Source organism: Schistocerca gregaria, chromosome 2 (genome assembly GCF_023897955.1).
Source record: "Schistocerca gregaria isolate iqSchGreg1 chromosome 2, iqSchGreg1.2, whole genome shotgun sequence".
Taxonomy (NCBI): Eukaryota; Metazoa; Arthropoda; class Insecta; order Orthoptera; family Acrididae; genus Schistocerca; species Schistocerca gregaria.
Window position 1 is genome coordinate 581,904,036 of NC_064921.1, and position 12,168 is coordinate 581,916,203.

A 12,168-nucleotide genomic window follows, 5' to 3' on the forward strand; every position below is an offset into this window, starting at 1 on the left:
TGACACACAAGCACATGTGAAATTGAAAGTTTTCCTGCCTTTCATTGAGGATGTTGCTGACCACATAGGAACAATCTTGACAGAACAGAATGTTGCAGTAATCTACAAACCCACCAGAAGAAACGGAATAACCTAAAATCGGCCACAGATGCTAGCAAGCTGCTGGAAAAAGTGGGAATATACAGGATTCCATGCAGCTGTGGGGGAGGTGTACGTGGGTACTACAAAAAGAATGCACAAAAATTGACTAGAAGAGTGCAAGGGAAACTGCAGAAGGGGAGAGACTGACAGATCACCTGTTGTGGATCATGTTCTGCAGTCAGGAGACCACCCCATTCATTTTTATAGAACTCAAGTACTGTCAACTGCAAGCGGATGCTATGAAAAGCTATACAGAGGGGCCATAGAGATTGTTAAACACAGCACGAATTTCAATTAGGATGGAGTAGGGTGTTAAAAGTGTATGATATCTGGGTCCTGGTGCTGAAGAAGATGTGTCTGAGTCTTCCATCATGGGGTAATAGCAACAGCAGACGATGGCAACCAACAGCAGCTAATTGCACCCAGGTATTTAAGCATATGTGGTTATCAAGTCATTGTGCCAGAGCACGTGTAAACAGAATGTTGTTGCAGTCACTCATGACCCAGGGTGTGAATTGGACAATATTGAAGATGTTCCTCTTCAGATTGTTCCTCTTGAAAATGTCCTCCACAGATGGGAATGAAATGTTGGGTTTGAACATGAAATCCACAAAGCCACGGCATAGTAGCCCAGAATATTTTATTAACTTCATTAAGTCCGGCTGTGAAAGTTTACATTTTACAATCAGCCTGGGACCTTGTGAACTGCAATATGCAGTTGATAAAATCTATTGCACAAATTTCTTTTGGCTCTGAGCATAGTCAACCTGTTGGCAGTTTCTTCAAATTCTTAATTAGGAGTAAAAAAAGTATTGGGGGGCCAAACCACCCATGTGCACAAATATGTAAAAATTACTTGACGCTAAGTCCAGCATCCTCACATAAAAATGTGTCATTAGAGTCAAGAGACTGTGACAGTTGTTTTGGACAAAGCCAGGTCAGAGCTGCATAGGAATAAAAGGGGATGGGTGAGGGGGCAGATAGGCTGGCTAGAAGGCTAAAAGAAAGCATCTGCCCTGGTAGTTTTATTTATGTGCAAAAAAGAAAAACACCATCTCCTTCAGCTGTCATGAGAAAAGAAAGTACTGCTAATAGGTCAACATCCTTGGGAATATGTAGTCCATCAATTGTAGAAATGCAGGATTTAACCACATAACAGAATATCTAGGGTCTCTCTGTAAGAAAATCATAAGAGAAAATTTAGTAGTAATACATGTGGTGGTAGCTAACAGTTTGACCAATACCAGGATATTCAACATAGGTGGCATGATAAGCTATAAATAAACAAAGTTGCAAAGTGTGTTAACACAGAACCAGGGATGACACTGATATTAGTCGAGTTAGGATCTAAGACGAAATTTGACAGTTTGTGAGAGAGAAATAGTGTGTAGCTCTCATGACGCTCTTACGTAAATTTATGTAGTTACAGGTAGGACAGTCAGGCTCTGTTTTAGGATGAGGTCACAGATCAGCAGTAGCAGATATATCAACAAAACAAAATGCTCCATGAACAAATGGTAGCAGTAGTAGTGCCCAATCATCTCCTAAATAACAGATAATAGGTAAAGAGATTCGAGCAGCAGGCAGATCAAGAAAATTACTAATATCCTTGTGGAAAGAGTCACAGATATGACATCCAAAGGTATGGAGACAAAACACATAAATAAATATTTTCTATACAAAAATTCTGCATTAATGGGCTCAGTGTTCGCCAATAAAATTGGAAAACATGGCAATACAACTAATGAGTAAATTTTAGTATGAAAGACCATCCAAAAAAATAAAATAAGTGTTTACAATCTATGAAGTACTAACACAACTCTACAGAAATCAACTTAAGGGAGTGAGAGTCACAAAAAATATGCAAGCAGTAAAATCAATGTTAATTCCCAGTTAACAATAGAAATTGTCCATTGTCCGTTTTTGAAGCAGCAGCAGTACAGGTAATCATTCAAATTTTTGTGGAGCTAAGGCACACAAAATATCTGAGGAGGTTGCAAATTTAATAGAAGTAAAATGTTTGTAGTTGTGGTTCAGTGGTAAAGTATAAGACTACTTATCCAAAGGTCTTAGATTCAATCCTAGGTCAGACCTATGGTTTTTATCTGTCACTTGTCACTTCTTTCAACTCTGGAAATGTCTGTTGATGTAAAAAGTACTGAGGTTTGGAGTCCACATTAAACTTTTAAGCCCCTTATAACTGGCTGGTTCAGTTAGTTTGAAGGCTGGCAGATGGCAATGGCTTGCCTCCTCCATCAGGACCATGCCTAGTAAAGCACTGTGATTTTCAAACTAATATTCAAAATGATTACAGCTAACCCTTTATTTCACTCACGTAAAGTAATTGGTGCATAAGTTCATAGCATTTTTCCATAAGTTTAATAATCACAACAGAGACTTTAGTCATCAATAATATACTCGTCCTCACCATTTACAACAGTCTGGCAATGCTGGGATAACTTTTTGATTCTGTGAGTGTAGAAATCACATAGTTTTAAGGCAAAGAACTCGTTGAACAATGTTCAGAGTTCATTTTCACCTGGAAAGGAAGTTCCTAGAAAATTGTTCGACAGAGAGTGGAAAAGGTTAAAATCCGAGGGAGCATGATAAGGTGGAAGTGGAATGGCTTCCCAGACCAACTCCTGTACCGTGTTTTTGCCAGTCTAGAAGAATACGGACGGGCGTTATCAAGTAGTAGCATCACTTTATGCAGTCTTCAGGCTCATTGTTGTTGGATTGTTTCTGCAAGAAATCTCAGTTGTCATCACCTTGGGGAAGCAATTTGTAGACTTGTAGGACACCTCACCATTGCTGTCCTATCAGGTGCATAACATTCTTTTATGGATGCACGTAGGTCTTTGTATGGGGTGTTGCTGCATTGTTTGTGGGTCAACTATTCATTTCTTTACCTTATGTTACCACAGAGACACCAGTCCTCACTGGCAGTAACAATACATGATGGGAATAGTCAGTGTCGTTAACAAGCCAATGATGACACGAGCATGCATAGATGCACATATGGCCACCCACTGATTTTGTGATTTTGGCTTAGAGTATGCGGCACCCATTCACCCAATTTTTGAACCTTCCCCGTGCAAATGTCGCACGATGGTGGAATGATCACAATTCATCACTTTTGCCAGTTCTTGAATACACTGATGTGGATCATTGCGGATTAATGTGTTTAAACTATCTTCATCAAACCCTGAAAATCTTCCTGCAGGGTGTATGTGCGGACAAGGAAAAAAACATTCCCGGATTTTCCCCAAATTTCCCGGCTAAAAATACATTTTCTCCCAGGTGAAAATACACTTTTTCAATGTTAATTGACAGTATACTTTCCCTCGGAACTGTAAAACTTATCACACCTTTGAATGGATATGGTTTTATACAGTGGCATAGAATTCCTCAGCACTTTACAAAATGAAACTCGGGGGAGGGGGGCATTCCACCAACAGGAAAAGTTAATGGTTTAAGTTAGTTTACATAGTGCTGCTACAAAGAAAGCAAAGCCTTTGCATATAATATTTGTCTCGAAGATTAATAAGCTACAGGGGAAGCTAAGCTTTCACATACAATGTTGATCTGTTTAGTGCATGTTGCACTTTAACATGCATCACACACAGACTTCAGTAAAATTTTTAATACCGACATAAATCTCTGATATTATATGCTTGAAATTCTTCTAAATGGCTCATCATCAAAGAGTTGATTTTTAAATGAGAGCAAACACTCTGTGATTTAAGAAATTTACCATACTTCCTCGCACACAGTTCATCTAGGGTAAAAGGAAATTTACTTTGAAAAAAACACTTTTAAAACCACAATTCGCAATATTTTCCTGCGACCTGTTAGAAATAGACTCATTTCAGCAGTTGTCAGAGAGTGCCAGATACGAGGCGTCACCGTGCTTGCACAGCTATGGTGACGTAGGAAGCCCGTATGTTCATACGTGCAAAAAATTAAAAGATCTTACTTACAATATGTCATAAAAGAAACAAGACCTTAGAGGATACTCCAAGAGCATCGGAATTTCGTGAAACATACTAAAATGCATAGTTCGCCTTAAAACACACATTTGTATGTTCAGATATCCAATGACGTAGGCGTCGACCTGATATTAAGCTTTACGGTATGGTTTTCGGGACGTACATTTCCTGGAGTACGAGTACTGTATGGTTCTTTATCATGGCATAATGCAATATGTGCTAGAAGATGAAAACGTGCACTTGAAATGCAGCAAACAGTTGAAACTAGCCAATGGTGTGGAATTAAACACTTTGTTTCAAATAAATTTACTGCCTCAGCAGGAAAGCTTAATAAAGGCCAAATTTCTTTAGCAAACCGACAAAAATAAGTTTATTGTTCCGCGAGGCGATTAATGCTTGACTGTCAGAAAGTTGGAAATAAAATAAAATCTGAAACTAGTAACATATTTTAGCCTTCCGTAACTGTGTGAATGTATTTTAATTCATTTGATAGCTACCAGCCACAGCAATCAGTCTTGTTTTCATTTGACGTGAGAGCAGTAAACGAATAGGAAACAGAAAAATCACTAAATGTAAACACGGGCCGCGGGGAGACTAACCCCCCCACCCCCCGCCCCACACACACACACACACACACACACACACACACACACACACACACACACCACTGTAACTCAGACTGCTCTGCGCACCAGGACGTCAAAAAAAAAAAAAAAAAAAAAAAAAAAAAAAAAAAAAAAAAAAAAAAAAAAAAAAAAAAAAACTTTTCAAACAGTTGTTCATCTTGTAGTGCACATCTTTATGTAGAGTATGATACATAAAACATATATCTTCAAGGAAATGTAAGACAAGTTATTTGGTCTTCAGTGGCCAAAGTGCAGTGCTACACCTCTTCAAACAACATTCTTCTACCGCACATCACTGTATTTCGCTATGTCGAACTCAAACGTGTATATTTTGCAATGGATACCATCAAACTATTTCAGGACAGTGGAAATTAAAATGTCCAGTAGTGCCTCTCCTGCTCCCAGTTGGCTGGTTTGACATCCTGCCCCTCTAAAAAATAAAAATAAAATATAAAAATCGCAATTAATACTGGAAGGGATTATTTGTAACCAGGAGAACAAGAACTCTTCAGAAAATCTAGACTCTTTATTGCCTATTAGCTAATAACTTGCTCTTCTGTGTGACATAAAATCAAATATAGGATACCCACAACCAGTAAAGACAAGAGACAGGTAAGACAGTACACATTTCTTCAATCTTTAGGTCCTAGTGATTTTTCTCTCTAATCTTGCTGTAGCTTTACATTGTGTGCTTCCCTTTCTGCAAAAGAACTATTACCTCATCAAAGTTGATCAAGCGTTTTGCTACATGAAAAGTAGAAATGTTGTCATCTAATAATGAAAAAGCTGTTAATACGAACAGTACCCAAGACTGGTGTGGTTTCTTGATCCAAATACTTCTATTTCGCCACAGTGTGCTGGATAAAACAAAATAGGCCTTTCTAATATTACAGCAATTGTAACACACCAAACAAGCGTGACTGTTTTGGCAGTAATGATTATTTTTATAGTACGACAATATAATTCACAAAGTACCAATACAAAATACTTATTTGGCCTACTACAATCAAAAAGCTTTATGTTAGGAAACAGTTTCACATTTCATTCATACCCTCCAATTTCTCATGCACGAGACCGAAAAGTAGTAGAATGAAATGTTTGTGTAAATTTGGAATCGTCATATTCTTTCATAATTTGTGTGATGTCCCCGTTTCTTCTCCTTCCTCATTCTAACAAACAATCTTATCACTAATTCTGTAACTATTCCTACCACTGTCAAAACTCATTCTCCGGTCAACTTTACTAACCCTCACAATCACCAGTTTAGTTATCCAGCGATTATTCTCCGGTTAAGCGTTATTATGTGTTCGTACAATGCGTTTTCTGCACTACTCCCACAATGGAACTTAAGTGGCTGCTAGCCGGGGACTACAACTAGCCCTGTCTAATGTAGTGATCTGGCCAAAAATTTTCATCAGAATTTCACTTTCTTGGGTACACCAAGAAGATAATACATAATCTTTCTTACCTGTTACTCGTGTTAGTCACTTATTTCCACTCTGGTAGTCTGGAATTATGGATTTCACTAGTAATTATGACAACACTGAACATCTGCAAACCGAATCAACCACATAAACAAGAAGCAGTTGGCATTCACCGGTTCGGCTTTATTCTGCTCAGCTCGCATAGCCCTGTCCCGTTTTGTCTGCTGGAAAGTTCATTTCTAGATGCAAAGAGGGTTCCTCTGGCAGAGACATCATGTACATTATGCACACATTCAAAAATCAATTTATAATTCATTAAGAAATCAACTTTGAATGTGTTCAAAAATGTCCAAAAATCAGTTGGAGTGAGTTTTAAAACCAAATGAATAAAGGCCCCCCTCCCCAGTAGATCCAGGCCTGCTACACACGTGTGAATCTGGCAGCTTTGGTGCGCCAGTAAAATTTTTCCGGGTACCCCATGTGGCTGGTTGCTGCTACTGCTGCTTACACAGCCAACAGCCACATTTCTGTAGCCAGAAGTGGGAGAAGGTATTACTCATACACAACTCAACTGTGCATGTGCATGAGCCCGCTTGTAACTGCTTAAATGAATCTAATGCAAACAGTTGTGACATCACGCTCATCGGAGGCAATTTGTTGTTATGAAGCATTGCATAGTCTTCCTAAAGCTTTTGACACATTTTGCTATTGGCAGACGCTTGTACATGCACTTTTATTTTATATGGCACATTTCATTCGCAATTAAAGTTTCATTTTCATTTTTTTCCTCTTGTTCATGTTTTAATGCTGCAGTATTATTCTACAGTTGCGGGATACAGTAAAATCCTTTGTTAGAGTACCGGTTCTTACCAGTCAAAATTACAAATATTTAACTGAAAACTAAAACAACAAGAAATTCCCAGAATTCTAAAAAATTCCCAGGTTTTTCCCAGTTTTCTGGGATCTCCCGGGTCTTATACACCCTGTCCTGAATGTGGGAAATCACTAATGTCAAAAGAATCCCCCTTAAAACAAGAAAATCAATTTCTTGCCATGCTCTTAAATTTCACATATTTAGTTGCATAAAGTCAATTTTTTCTTCTCTTTATTCCCACATTTCAGTTATAAATCTTTCAGCCATCTTCAGAGTAAGCTGACAACTGAAGCTACAGCACTTGCCACATTAGGTGTTACAAACAAAACCTAAGGTGGAAATAAGGAACAAGGCAGAAGACACAAAGAAATTTAAATCCAAGGATTTCCCTCCATATGTGGCAACCCTGTCAGCAATAACAGAATGGATCTTCAGTCTGTCAGCTCCCTCTGGAGATGCTGCTGCAGGTTCAAAATTTGATGGCTAGGCAACTGTACCACAAAAACAAAGATGCACCTGACAATATGTTTGTAATGCAATAATGAAAATTGCAGAATGTTGTTACACAGAAACATACATTGTTAGAATAAATGAAATAATGATGACTACCGTCTCTGCAGGAATCATCTCAAATTATCTCAAAAGTTGAATGCACTCTGCACAACAAATTACAAGATAAAGGATCAAAACTATACAGACCTCCAAATATCCCACAAACAGGGTATTTTGATAAGATAAGCCAACATGCGCAAAAGAAAATTTGAGGTATTGGCTCTTGAATGTGTTATGGGTGAGACACACACGTTAGTAAAATTCTGATGCTCATAACATACAACTGCATGTCACAATAAGGTTTGTGGCGCAACATCAAAAACAACACACAATCACCTGTGACAATTCCATTGTGGAGTTCCATAGAGGAGCATTGTGGATAAAAAAAAGAGGGCCATTCAAGCCACAGAGAATAGACCAACGTTCTCAATAAAAAAAAAAATTGTTTACTCAGTAAAATCTGAGGAGCTGGTGTTGGAATGTGTAAAGAAAGATACATCAACAAGCATGTGTTGACTTGCATAGGAAATTCCACACTCCAAAGATAAAAATGTAAAGGGTGGTGGAGCAGCAACTACAACTCTACCACAACCAGAGTGCAAGGAATGTGGTCAAATGACTTTGAAACCTGAGCTCAGTCCCATCAATAGGTTATCCAGTGTAGTACTTCCGTGCTGAACTACTTACATTTGTACTGTTCATGGACGAGGCCTCTTTCAACTGTGCTGGTGTTATCAACTAGCATATTTGCCATATATGTCAAAAGCTTCCACAGTGTAAAAAATTTAGAAACTAAAAAATGTTGTGTAGAGCAACATATGGAAGCATGTGCCACTAAACTGAAGCTAAATTATGGCACTTTCGTAATTGTAACAGTGTATAGGTCCCCCTCAGGGAATTTCCAGCTATTTCTAGAAAACTTGGATGTTTTGTTGTGCTATCTATCAGGCAGGGGAAAGCAAATTATCATTTGTGGGGATTTCAATGTTGATTCCCTGAAAGAGTGTAATAGGAAAAAATTCCTACTCAGATAACAAAGAACAGCAGTACACTGATAGATAACTTTTTTATAGACCAAGATAAGTTTAAGGACATAAATGCTTATCACGTTGAGAATGGTCAGATCATGGTGCACAGCTAGTTACAGTACATGACATAGCTCCATGCAATATATCAAATCAGACTTTCAAAGCAGTGCGTTCAATTAACAATATCAATATTGCAAACTTTAGGGAAAGCCTACAGCAGCTAGACTGGGATGAAGTGTATAAGGAACCTGATGCACACTTGAAATATAACTTATTTCACAATACATTTTTAAGGGTATTTGAAAATTGTTTTCCCAAGAAAATAGTTAAACATAATTCCAAGAAATCATATAAAAAACCTTGGCTAACTAAAGGAATAAGAATATCTTGCAACCATAAAAGACAACTGTATCTAACAGCAAGAGGGAGTACTGACCCCGAAATTGTTCAATATTATAAAAACTATTGTGCGGTACTAAGAAAAGTTATTAAAAAGTCCAGAAGCATGTGTATCATGTCTGAGATCAGCAACTCTGATAATAAAATTAAAGCAATTTGGAACATAATTGAAAGGGAAACAGGGCAACCAAGAGCACAGGAAGACTTTAGTGACATAAAACTGAATGACAAGTGTACTAACAAACACTCAGAAATTGAAAATATTTTCGATAATCATTTTTTAAATGTTGTGGAGAAAATAGGATCTAGATCTTCACTAGAAGAGGCAAGGCTACTAATAAAAGAGGCCAAACCTGTGCAGTTTGAAACAACTGTAATTCCACCAACCTCTCCCTCTGAAATCAGTAAAATAATAAACTCACTGAAATGTAAAAGCTCTTACGGAATTGATGGCATTTCCAGCAAGGTACTTAAAGCTTGTTCCCCACAGATAAGTAGGATTCTCAGCCACGTATGTAATAGCTCTTTGGAGCAGGGTGTTTTCCCCGAAAGACTGAAATATGCCATTGTAATACCATTGCATAAAAAGAGGGATACATCGGATGTCAACAACTACCGCCCAATCTCTCTTCTGACAGCTCTATCAAAAGTTTTTGAGAAAGTAATGTATTCAAGAGTAACCTCCCATATTTGTAAAAATAAAGTACTAACAAAATGTCAGGTTGGTTTTCAGAAAGGCTTTTCAACAGAAAATGCTATATACACTTCCACTGATCAAATATTAAATGCTCTTAATAACCGGACATCACCCATTGGTATTTTTTGTGATCTCTCAAAGGCCTTAGATTGTGTAAATCATGGAATTCTTTCAGATAAGCTAAATAATTATGGTTTGAGTGGGGCAGTGCACAAATGGTTTAATTCATATTTCGCTGGAAGAATGCAGAAAGTTGAAATATATGGTTCATGTAATGTTAAAACAACAGCTGATTTCTCAAACTGGGGGGCTATCAAGTACGGGGTCCCACAGGGTTCGGTCTTAGGTCCTTTACTGTTCTTGATATACATTAATGACTTACCATTCCATATTGATGAAGATGCAAAGTTAGTTTTTTTTGCTGATGATACAAGTATAGTAATAACATCCAAAAAACAAGAACTAAGTGATATAATTGTAAATGATGTTTTTCACAAAATTATTAAGTGGTTCTCAGCAAACAGACCCCCTTTAAATTTTGATATAACACAGTATATACAGTATATTAAAAACAAAGATTCCAAGACTTACCAAGCGGGAAAGCGCCGGCAGACAGGCACATGAACAAAACACACAAACACACGCACAGAATTACGAGCTTTCGCAACTGGCAGTTGCTTCGTCAGGAAGGAAGGAAGGAGAGGGAAAAATGAAAGGATGTGGGTTTTAAGGGAGAGGGTAAGGAGTCATTCCAATCCCGGGAGCGGAAAGACTTCCCTTAGGGGAAAAAAAGGACAGGTGTACACTCGCACACACACACACACACACACACACACACACACATACACACACATATCCATCTGCACATACACAGACACAAGCAGACATATTTAAAGGCAAAGCCTTTAAATATGCAACAGGAGTATGGTGTATGTGCGGATGGATATGTGTGTGTGTGCGAGTGTACACCTGTCCTTCTTTCCCCCTAAGGGAAGTCTTTCTGTTCCCGGGATTGGAATGACTCCTTACCCTCTCCCTTAAAACCCACATCCTTTCATTTTTCCCTCTCCTTCCTTCCTTCCTGACGAAGCAACTGCCAGTTGCGAAAGCTCGTAATTCTGTGTGTGTGTTTGTGTGTTTTGTTCATGTGCCTGTCTGCCGGCGCTTTCCCGCTTGGTAAGTCTTGGAATCTTTGTTTTTAATATATTTTTCCCATGTGGAAGTTTCTTTCTGTTTTATTTACAGTATATACAGTTCCGTACAGTAAATGGCACAACTCCAGTAATAAATATAGACTTTGAACAGAAGTCTTTAGCTAAGTTAGAATTTTCAAAATTTTTAGGTGTGTCCATTGATGAGAGTTTAAACTGGAAGCAACACATTGATGGTCTGCTGAGACGTCTGAGTTCAGCTACGTATGCTACTAGGGTTATTGCGAATTTTGGTGATAAGAATCTCAGTAAATTAGCTTACTGTGCCTACTTTCATTCACTGCTTTCGTGTGGCATCATATTCTGGGGTAATTCATCGTTGAGTAGGAAAGTATTCATTGCTCAAAAACGTGCAATCAGAATAATTGCTCAAGTCCACCCGCAGTCATCTTACAGACATCTATTTAAGGATCTATGGATCCTCACAGTATATATATTCACTTATGAAATTTGTTGTTAATAATCCAACCCAGTTCAAAAGTAATAGCAGCGTGCATAGCTATAACACCAGGAGAAAGGATGATCTTCACTATGCAGGGTTAAATCTGACTTTGGCACAGAAAGGGGTAAATTATGCTGCCACAAAAGTGTTCGGTCACCTACCAAACAGCATCAAAAGCCTGAAAGATAGCCAACTAACATTTAAAAATAAATTAAAAGAATTTTTAGATGGCAACTTCTTCTACTCATTGGCAGAATTTTTAGATATAAATTAAGGGAAAAAACAACAACAACTTAAACATTAGTGTCATGCAATATTTTGTGTAATGTAATGTCTTGTACAGACATCTTTTATTAACCTGACACGTTCCACATTATTACGAAGTGTCTTATTCATGATCTATGGAATAAGTATTAATCTAATCTAATCATAAGATCCAAATGAAAGATGAAAGTCCACATGCCATGCTCATTTCATACCACCAGCAATTATTCCTCTATTGACTTACAGGCTGGGATTGTATAAGATTAATTAATAGGATCTTATACTGCCATCGCATTTGAATCGCTCACGTTACCTACCCTTCATTTGAAATACGTTACTGCAATTGTTGGAAACTGTACCTCTTCTTTTCTGTAAGAGGATATGTTTGATCACGATGTTATGAGAATTTCAATAGCAAATATCCTCATGGTCAAATTGAAAAGGGAGGGGGCAGGGAGGGCGTCATATCCCCTAGCCAAAAAGAATGCTAGATCTTAGTCATAGTCTGTATTTTTCTTCCC

At 37.9% G+C, this 12,168-nt stretch overlaps 1 protein-coding gene across 1 annotated transcript in view; it reads right to left on the reverse strand.

Annotated features, from left to right (window-relative positions):
* LOC126333434 (uncharacterized) overlaps positions 1-12,168 on the reverse strand; it is a 144,512-nt gene that overhangs the window by 55,675 nt on the left and 76,669 nt on the right. The window lies entirely within an intron of this gene.